The sequence below is a fragment of the Eptatretus burgeri genome, chromosome 7, assembly GCF_056783735.1.
Source record: "Eptatretus burgeri isolate ZD-2024b chromosome 7, Ebu_testis_v1, whole genome shotgun sequence".
NCBI lineage: Eukaryota > Metazoa > Chordata > Myxini > Myxiniformes > Myxinidae > Eptatretus > Eptatretus burgeri.
In genome coordinates, this window is record NC_140967.1 from 98,841,834 (window position 1) to 98,852,268 (window position 10,435).

The 10,435-nt window shown below is 41.6% G+C and overlaps 1 protein-coding gene across 5 annotated transcripts in view; it reads right to left on the reverse strand.

Annotated features, from left to right (window-relative positions):
• The window catches only part of LOC147023888 (regulator of G protein signaling 7-like), a 318,575-nt gene that overhangs the window by 182,948 nt on the left and 125,192 nt on the right, over window positions 1–10,435 (reverse strand). The gene's annotated exons all lie outside the window — the stretch shown is intronic.

The following is a 10,435-nucleotide window of genomic DNA, read 5'->3' on the forward strand; positions in this document are numbered from 1 at the left end:
TTGCCAACTGTCTAATTCATCAAACACAGTAGACACAAGTGTAGTATCATCCACATATCTGATATCCATCGACATTGTCAGTCAGCCGAAGTCCTCGACATAGACTTTTCAGTTCTTTTCATGACAAATTCAAGAAATACGTTGAACAGGTTTGGGGACATGATACATCCATGTCTATCTCCAACACATACTTGAAACCATCCTGTCAGTTGTCCTCCAATCAATGCTGTGCACGGTGTAATCTCATACTCATACTTGACTCAGACAGCTGGACAGACAACCAAATCACATAATGCCTTTGGTGAGTTTGTCAGCAGAAGCATAAAAATAACCCTATTTTTGAAGGATGTTATCGACTTTGGTCACTCAATAACACAGAGAAAGACCATGGTATCTCAAAACGAATGAAGATATGTTCAATGGACTGTTTAGTATTCTTTAATAGCCTTTTAATACCATAGTTGAATTGTGGTGTGAATGATGTTGGCTGCTGTGAATTCCATGGACTGAGAAGGATTTCTTGGACTGTTATCTGTGAACGAAACTACATATTGAATGAGGAATCTCGCAATCGTGATAAATTCGATTTAAACTTCAATCAATAAAGGATGATAATGACGTGAAAACAACGATGACAATTGATGATCTTCCACCCCCCCCCATCCCTCCCCTCTTTGGTCACCACTCCACCCATCTCCTACTCCACCAGCTCAGACACATTGTCACAGAAACTCTTCCTTTGGTACCTTCGCCCCCACCAAAAATTACCTATATTCATTCACCCCCACTCTTCTGTCGACTGTGTATCCATCTTCCTGAGTCTGTTGTCTAATGCTCTTCCCTCCAGGTTCAAGTGTAGTCCCATTGCCAACTCATGTCTCCCATTCATCCCTCCGAGCTTTCCTACACCAGCTGAGATTCTGTCCCACTTTCACCTGCATCTCTTCTCCCCACGCTTTGATACATCCTTGCGTTCTTGTCTTCCAGTTTCCCCTTTGACCCACATTATCTGTTGACCTTTTGCCCCTGTTGCTCTGTCATCCAATGAGCCTCACCACCTGTATAAAAATAGAACAGCAATCGGTAGAGTGCATACCTCACCAAGCTGAACAGTTTACCTTTTGATCCGACTGGTAGGCCGGATCTGGATTCGGACATGAACTAAAATCTCATCAGCTTTTTCTCGTCACCTACCCAACTGATCTACCAAGTTTTGTTGTAATCCATCTACATTTGTTTTTTTAAACATCATGCTACATATCGTTTTGGGGCCTATCACTCAGTGGTGAAGAATCAGTTTAAAAATAAATAAAAAATTCATATCTGGATCTAGATTTTCACCAAAATCGAAACAATTTGTTCTTGTCACACAGCCAACCCGTCCACAAAGTTTCGTCCGAATCTGTCTACAATTTTTTGAGATATCGTGCTCACAGACAGACAGACAAACAGACATGAGCGAAAACATAACCTCCGTCCTCCTTCAGTGGCGGAAGCAATAAACACTGATCAAACAGCCTTCCGTTAATCTATTTGTACAGATTGAAACATTATGTTGAAAGAACGAAAAGAAAAAATCAGAAATGCATTTTTATCCTCCGACCCTCATCAATGGCTTAATGTATCACCATCGTCCTCCATTAACACGAGTCATTGTCACGAAAACTCTTCAGTGAAATATGATGAATAATGGAGCTGCAAGCATTGGCGAAGTCAAACTGGTGTAAATTCACTTTTCGACAAGGACAAATGCAAAATGTCACACCTGTCATGCACATTACATTGATAGCCTATAATTACTGAACATTTTCAAAAACTGTTGCACTGGCATTGTATTTGCTCATTAAAATCACCGTTGTCATTGGGATGCGAATTTCCCAGTCATATCTCCGGAGGCAGCCTGTAAAGTGCATGATTGACTGTCGCCATTGATGCGTTTTGGCCAATCATGGAAAAGGATGTGAAAATATTTATAATAATCTATTACTACTTCTTTGACAGCACCAATTATTCCCACATGAGTGTGGTGTCCCTTTGTCTCAAGTCTTGCAGGAATCGGTTGACGAAGCCCGATGTTCGGCTGGAGTTGGTTAAGAGAAGAATTTCAGATTTGTTCACGGTGCCAGTGATTATTTTGTCAAGATTCGGAAAGTTAACAGTGGGATATTCACCATCCACCAGGAATCAATGCCTGTAGATAGGGCCCCTCATTACAGTCTATCCAAGAGACACAATCTGTGGCAATGCCCTGCTTGTGAAACACCAATTCAGCAGTTCATAATCCGGTCGGGAATCAAACCCAGAATAGACAGCGAGCTCAAAGTAGGTGTGCATTTTGCTGGACGAAGCACATGCTCTAATTACTTGGAGAATATTAGAATTCTTCGTGTATTTGTCCAGCATAGAGTTCACGCAAGGCCTACTCCCATAATGTGCAATCTAATTTTGGAATTCCCTCAATAAGTTACAGTTATGAAAATTTTAGATGAGGGTCTATGATCATCATTCACGTGGCTGCATTAAGCATGGATCGAATTGGAAATCCATTACGGAGTTTCCCGAAGACTGGAACAAATGCATCGATTAGGCCGAAAGTCGAAGAGCAATCTCTCTGGGTGATCCATTTGTACTTTATGGGATGGAAAAGGTTTAAAAAAATATGGCATAATACAAATGTTAGAGAAGCTTTCATTTGGATTATAACTGAGAGCAAATTAACAACAAATAAAGTTTGGAGTGGAAATGTTTTTTTTCAGAATCGTACTTGCAAAGCTCAGATGCTGAACATTTACCGCAAGCAGGCAGCTCTTTGGCTTCTTCTGTTGCTCAGTTTCTTGAACGTTTAACCTTTCACACAAATCACTCACAAGTTCCGGGCCATTGTTCGAACAAATTCTGCCCAACACAAAAATAGCAATTTCTTCATCCATGCAATCTGTCAGCTCGTTATGAGCTTCAGTGGCTGCCTTCATTATAATGCTGGGGCACTTCCAAGTGGCTCTAAAAACCCAGGCTCATTAAGCCTATAACTTGTTGCTAATTTATGGTTGCTTTTAATGAAGAGAAGGAACATGATGGATTGGATTAAAGAGAAGTGAACCTTTATTTAAATAAGGGAGCAACGATTTATTATGTATGCACTGGGGGGGGGAGCTAAATTAAGAAAAATAACAGGAAGGGAGTATAGGGAGGTTTGCAGGAGATAAGAGTAGAGGGGTAAAGAGGAGGGGGCTAATGGACATACACGTATGGAACGTATTTTTCGAAATTTCAGCTGGAGTACTGTACTACAGGTAGACACCCTTGCCCACTTATATGTTTGTCATCATGCTTTATTATGCAATCAGAAACACCATAAAAAAGCAGAGAAATTGGGGTTCCAAGAAAAAGGAGAACAATCACAAGAGTCTAACTGATCTCGACTTTGCCAATGCCATAGTCAGAATGACACAGCCTTATTTATTGTCAGAATGCCTCATCCTCATTGTCAGAATGTCAGAATGCCAGAATGCGTGACATAGCCTTATTGTCAGAAGAAATTGATAAAGCACAAAAACTTCTCAAAACAAGCGCTGGGATGACATGGCTAACAATTAATGCTCATGAGATAGAGATAGAGAGAGATAGACAGACAGACAGAGACTTTTGTATACTTTTATTATAAAAGTATCAAAACACACCAGAACCAGTTAGTTGGTGTCAAAGCCAACCCAATGCTCGCCTGTTTATACATTTATCGTTATTAAAAGACTTGTCTAATAATATTTTTTTATAAAGCATTGCAGTGAAGTCTGATCCAAATAATTTTAAAGCAATATCTGTATTTGTGTATTGTATTCAGTAAACTAGTACACATATTAAATGAATGGCAAGCGTCTAGTATAAATAGGCGAGCATTGGGAGGCTTTGACACCATCTTGGGTTGAAATATAAAAAAAAAATTAATCATTTCAACTTTACTACACCAATAGTATACCACAAAGGAACCTCCATGCCAAATATCAGCATCATAGTACACATTAAATGAATGGCAAGCTTCAAAATAACTTGCACCAAAAACATTAACATTTTCACACTGACGCTCACGCTGACGACGGAGGTATCGCTATAGCTCTCTGTTCTTCGAACAGGCGAGCTAAAAAGTACACTCCATAAAAACAAATCCAAAAAGTTTTTACAGCAAAAATAAATTGAACAAAAGCAATACAAACTAGAGGGGGAGCACTCGGTAGAGTGCAAAACCTCCGCCGCCAATACTGCTGGGTCACTTAAGTGAACCCGATATCCTATTCATTGTAGGTCAAAACTGATCAGACTCTACTGAACCACGATTGAATAAACTAAACTAGATCGACGCGCATGTAGAAATGCCAAAAAAAGAAAACCGAAATTTTTTGAAAAAAAAATTGCAAAATTTCAAAAAAAAAATTCTAACAAATGTTTTTTTGGGTTGGAAATCATTTAAAACATGTTGAAATGCAAAACAAATAATTCAAATATTTTTCAAATAAAATGGAATATTTTTTGAAAAAAGTTGCAAAATTTTCTAAGTTTTTTTTTTGGACAAAGACCAAAATCTAATGGCATGATCCTTGGACCATACCTTGGACCCCCCCCCCACCAAGTTTCGTCGAAATCCGTCCAGGAGTTTTTCCGTAATACTGTTCACAAACAAACAGACAGGGGTGAAAACAGTAACCTCCATCCATCTTCGATGGCGGAGGTTAACAAGGACGTATGTTCATGTCAACCACACAACAGAATGATACACATATGCAAAATGTGTGTGCAAGTGCTTTACACTTTTACAAAACAGATGACATCACAAAAAGAGGATCAAAACCTCATCAGTGTAACATTGATGACCCACAATGTCCAAGCTCAAAAAATAAGCCTACTCCATTTTTACTCGTGCCGAAACCATACCTTTATAGCAGAAAAGCACATTTACATTTTTTCCCTTCAATTTTGCTTTCCTGGTTTTATGAATTGCCAGTTTAGCAATACCCAACAGAAAAGACAAAAACGAGAGTACTGGTTTACTCTTGGATTTCCCCTCAATTCCATAAATAAAGACTGGAAAGGAAAAAAACAAAATTAAATTTATTTAATAGCTGTTGAAGGAAGAGAAAGAGGGGTACCAACCTATTACATTCAATAAAAGTGTGGGCCACATTTTCAATTAAATCACAAAAACGACAAAAAAAATCGGAACAGAAGAGTTAAACTTATGGAGTAATGTGTGTGACCAGGGATTGATGTGCGAGTCTCCAATTCAGGTCTCCAGTTCTCCCAAGAGTTGGAGAACTATACATTTTGTTCCAAACTGGAGTTTAAAAAGCTCCAGCAGGCAAGGTCTCATTTCCACTGTTTTTTTTTTTTTAACAGTTTTGTAAAACCAGGTATACATGATTCCAGACATATCTTGTAGATAGCCGTTTTCCCCATGACGTGAAACACACCAATTTCCTCTGAGTTTGAGGAGAACACACCCTTTTGTCTTTTTGAGGCAATTTGAAGTTCAGGGAAATAGAGACGAGAGTCTACCACTTCATCCACCCCAGTCCACCCGATGTTTAATCTATAAAAGGTTTGAATTACTGCTTTCAAGACATTTTCCACAATTCGAGTAGAACGAACACCAGTTTTTGAGGATAGTGAGCTAGCAGGTAGCCAGGCATTTAAGGATGGCTCCAACAGGTCTCGCACTCTGTTTATTCCAACACTGGTGAAACAATTGCATAAACGACCTGGAGATTGAAATTCCAGAGAATAAAAGATTCTGAACTCATGGCTCATGTACAAACTTTTGGGCATCGTATGATACCGAGCCGTTGCACTCAGAGGACTTGCCAAGCATTCAAAAGGCTGATGAAAACTGGAGACTGAGACATTTCAACGTGTTGCAGGTCGATGAGGAAGAGTTCACGGTCATATTTCAGACCTTCTGCTTTCTGCAGCCAGGAGTTTGTGAGAGGTCGCCAAGGAACACACTCACTGTACAGTAAGTGCTTAATCATGGAAATCCAGAATGCTATTATCAGACTTCTGATATGCATCAGGTTTTGACCCCCCCTCCCCCCGCATTTCGGGGTCTGCAGACCACATCTGGGCCCAGCCAATGGTGGCCACCCCAGAAAAAAAAAAATCAGTCAGAACCCTCTGAATGCCCATGGCCAAGTATCTCGGAGGTTTGAGTGGGATAACTTTAATGCCAAATAAATGAAACCACCAGGTTGTTTATATGATTGTCACCTGCTTCTAAAGTGAGAAGTTGGTACAATCTTTTCCACCATTGCCAGTTTCAATTTAACTTATCCAGGAAGTTCTCCCAATTTTTTTTGTTCATACACTTCAATTCCTAGAAATAAGCCTAGATATTTAAATCCCTCACTACTCCACTGTATTCCTCCTGGTAAAACAGGCAGGGACGAGGAAGGCGGTCTGGGCCCACCCAAAAAGCTACATTTTATTCAAATTTACCCTTGCAGTAGAAGAAAGCTCAAACTGGGAAAAGCAACGAGAGACCTCAAACATCTTTTTGATTTAAAATAGCAACACAAATATTGTTGCGAATCTGGAAACCACGATCACACTCAACATTCAGGTCCTTTAGTTCAGTTATCTCGGTAAGTATGTATTTTATAGATAGCTCCCGTCCCTGGTCTAATGGGTAAATAAATGTTAATGCGCTGCGATTTATTTTAATTGTTTGGAGTTTTATTGAGATCCACCAAAGAAGAACAACGCTCCTCCACAAAAAGTATGGTTAGAACGACAAACTCCCGCCCCAATATTCTGAGGCGAAAATAGAAATGACGGTTGCGGCGGGTCCCGCAGAGCAGCGTAAACAGAAATGACGGTTGGGGCGGGTCCCACAGAAAGCAAGGTCAACAACCCACACCCGCGGATGCGCTGGGCAGGGTCGCAGCACGCATGGAACGCATAAAAAGCGAGGGAGGAAGCCAAAAAGGAGGGTCGGTTCTGTTAGGTCCTGTCCTGTTCTGGTTCAGGTTCTTCTTGTGGGAGACCGACGGGGCAGCATAAGAAGGCTTGGGAGAAGCAAAAGAGACGAGACTTGAGGAGAAGCGAAGGAAGCGAGGAGCAGCATCATCCCGAGCGACATCTATTTTTAGCTGGGCTTGGTTGTCATCTCCCTGAAGCGCTCGTCTCGGGGGAGCCTGTCTGGCCTGGTCAGCGTCCTTCTCAACCTCCTCTGCCTCCTCTTTCGCGTGATCACGAGCCTGGGCTATCATCTCGCCTAACCTCGGCTGGGTTCGGTTGCGCTGCACCAGTCCTTCGGTGACCGGAGCCCCCGGAAGGAGGGAACGTCCAGCCGCACGCTCGCGGCCAGGTCGCCTGCCTACCACTGATCTGCAGCCCGACTATCCTCTGGGCTGGAGATCCCAATAAAGACCCTGGAGGTCCATTTCTGTTCATGTGTGTGTGTGTCTGTGTGTGGGCCCCGTCTTTAAGTAGTGAAACTGTTGAAGTGCCTGTGCTATATATATATACACATATATTTGCATTTATTGTATTCGGTAATAGTTCTGCTCTTTGTGTTCCTAGTCCCCCAATTGCATTATAAATAAACCCCAATTGTTAAATGTACTCAGCTTGTCATGTCCATTTCTGCATTGACTGAGCGTATTGGAAACTCGCAAAGCCATTGTGCCACCGTAACGGGATAATCGGATCGACGGAACTTGGCGATTGAAACCGCTCGGCATCACACACGGAATGAGCTCGCTAAGCGGCTCGGTTTCATACGGGTTCCGTCAAGGGTGTGAAGACTTGGTAGATTGCCACGTGGTCTCTAGGTATTTTGAGATTTGGCGAATAACCCTGTACCACGTGGTGGAAATATTGACCCTTCACGGTCCAAAGGGAACCGTACTCTCCGGACTTTTCCGAACAGTACGATCTGATTTCCAGGCGATCGGTCGAGCTGACTCTACTGCTGCACCTCGTAGACGTGCTCGCGGCTGACGTCCCGGCCCCGTAACAATATAATCAGCATAAGCTGAAACAACTACCTTAGAGTTTTGTGAAAGAGAAACTCCGAACATCGAGTTCCGGAGTAAAGCTAATAAAGGTTCAATGGATAGATTGTAGAGCATTCCTGATAGCGCACAGCCCTGACGGATGCCTCGCTGAAAGGGGAAAGGGTGACAGACTATTGTTTACCTTCAGCAGACAAGATGTATTTTTGTACAATAACTTAACATGAGAAATAAATTTTTCCCTGAACCCTGTTCTCCTTAATACAGCAAACAAAAAAGAAAGGTCAACACTGTCAAAAGTTTTTTCTTGCTCTAAAAGTAATAAACCAAAACCGGGAGATGTAGTTTGACCGAGACTGATCAAGTCTCACAAAAAATTATCATATATGGAACGTTCTGGAACACAATATGACTGATCAGTGCCAATCAAGAAAGAGATGACTTCCTTTAGACGGGTTGCAAGTGCTTTTGACAAGATTCTATAGTGCGTGTTGAGGAGTGACACAGGCCACAAATTTGCGGTCTCATGTAGATTTCCTTTCTTCGGAAGGAGACACAAAACTGCCCTCCGGCAGCTCAGTGGCGATTCCCCTTGTTCAACACTCTCTTGAAAGACCTCAAAAAGAGTAGGGCCTAGAATGTCACAGAAAGCCTAATAAAATTCAGCCGGAAGGTCGTCAAGTCCAGGGGCTTTACCATCTTTGCTATCCTTAAGCGCAACAGTAAGTTCTCCAAGAGAAATGCCAGGCTCAAGCAATTGTTGTTGATCTTCAGACAGAGAAGGGAGCAGTTCAAACATCGCATTCCTGTTCTCCTCAATCGCAGTTATTGCAAATAGTTTAGAAAAAAATAGTCCTGTAGTTCATGCTTAATATCACTCTGGGAGGTCAACAAATCATCAAGAGCACAAAGCATGGATTTGTTGAGAGGTCTTGACCACTTTTTCCAAATTGAAGAACCCTTTGTTTGGTGTGTCAAGTTAGATATTTTCGTTCCACAGTCAGACGAATGCTCCGGCCACCCGCTCTTTCACGATTTCAGCCAGAAGAGTCCTTTTCGCCGACAACTGCTGGACATTCTCATTAGACAATCCAGCTTTCTGGTCACAGATAAGTTTCTCGTTTTTTTAAAGCAGATATCACACCAAATGTGTTGTGTGTGCTACAAGAGCAGTATTGTTGGTAAAAGCATTTGATTTGGGATTTTGTACGGTCCCACCATAGTCTTAAGATCAAATATGAACCCTTTTGTGACTCGCATTTTTCCCAAACCATTTTAAAAGCTTCTATAAAATGTGCACTTTGTAGAAGTTTCACATTAAAAGTCCAATATGCACTTCCACAGACATGATGAGGAAAACCACACACCATAACAATCATGTGATGATCGGAAAAACCAGACAGCCTTATATACGAGTTCTTAACAATGTTTACCATTTTATGATTAACATAAAATCTGTCGAGGCGAGCCATTGTCAAAACATTTCTTGATGCACAAACCCATGTATACTGACGGATATTACGGTTTTGTACCCACCAAACATGTACACCAGTTTAAACTTTTTAACAAGTTGTGCCAAAGGCCTTGCACTGGGTGGATGAGGCTCACAAGTGTTCCTATCAAGTTGTGGGTTGAGGGTGCAGTTGTAGTCACCCCCGAGACACAACATGGTCAAGTCAATTGTGCTTACAAACTCTGACAACTTGTAATACAGAAAAGCACCTCTTTCAGAGTTAGCACAAGGACAGTAAACATTAGTCATGCAAATCTTTAAGTTACTACCGACAAATTGCACAGACAGTAATCTTTACAAGTTATCTCCGAAGGCTGGAGTCTCAGATGCAACACAATTTCCACACCAGCCTTGGCCTCAACAAGCGCACTCGAGAAAGAAAAAGACAACCTTTAAAGATTTTACACCACTCATCCTCAGAAGACTGATTTGCATGTGTATCCTGCAGGATTAGCACATCAATTTTTTCATTTCGAAAGACCTGAAACACCTGGAGGCGACGCACACAACCGCGGCCTCCATTGATGTTCAGGGATGCTACTTTCATCTCCATTCTGTTTGTTATTCTTGAAGCTCTTTACCAGCCTGAGTAACACATTTCCTTAACCTTTGGAACTGAGGATCTGACATGTTAACCTGATAAGGATCACGAATCATACTCCTTGCAGTTTTAATGAAATTGTGTAGATTCGGGAAGTAATCTTTTATTTTTACATGTCTTTTCCTGAATGCATCATCCAGGAATTTAATTACATATTCTTGAGACACTAAGGTTGTGTCGTCGTCCCCCCCCCCCCTCCTCATCATCTTGAGAGCATAAAGCACTGAAATGTGGGGTAGAAGAGGTTTCATCTGAATCAAGTGCTTCCTCTATGGCCTCTCCTAGTACTTGTGGAACACTTACTTTTGGCTCAACAGA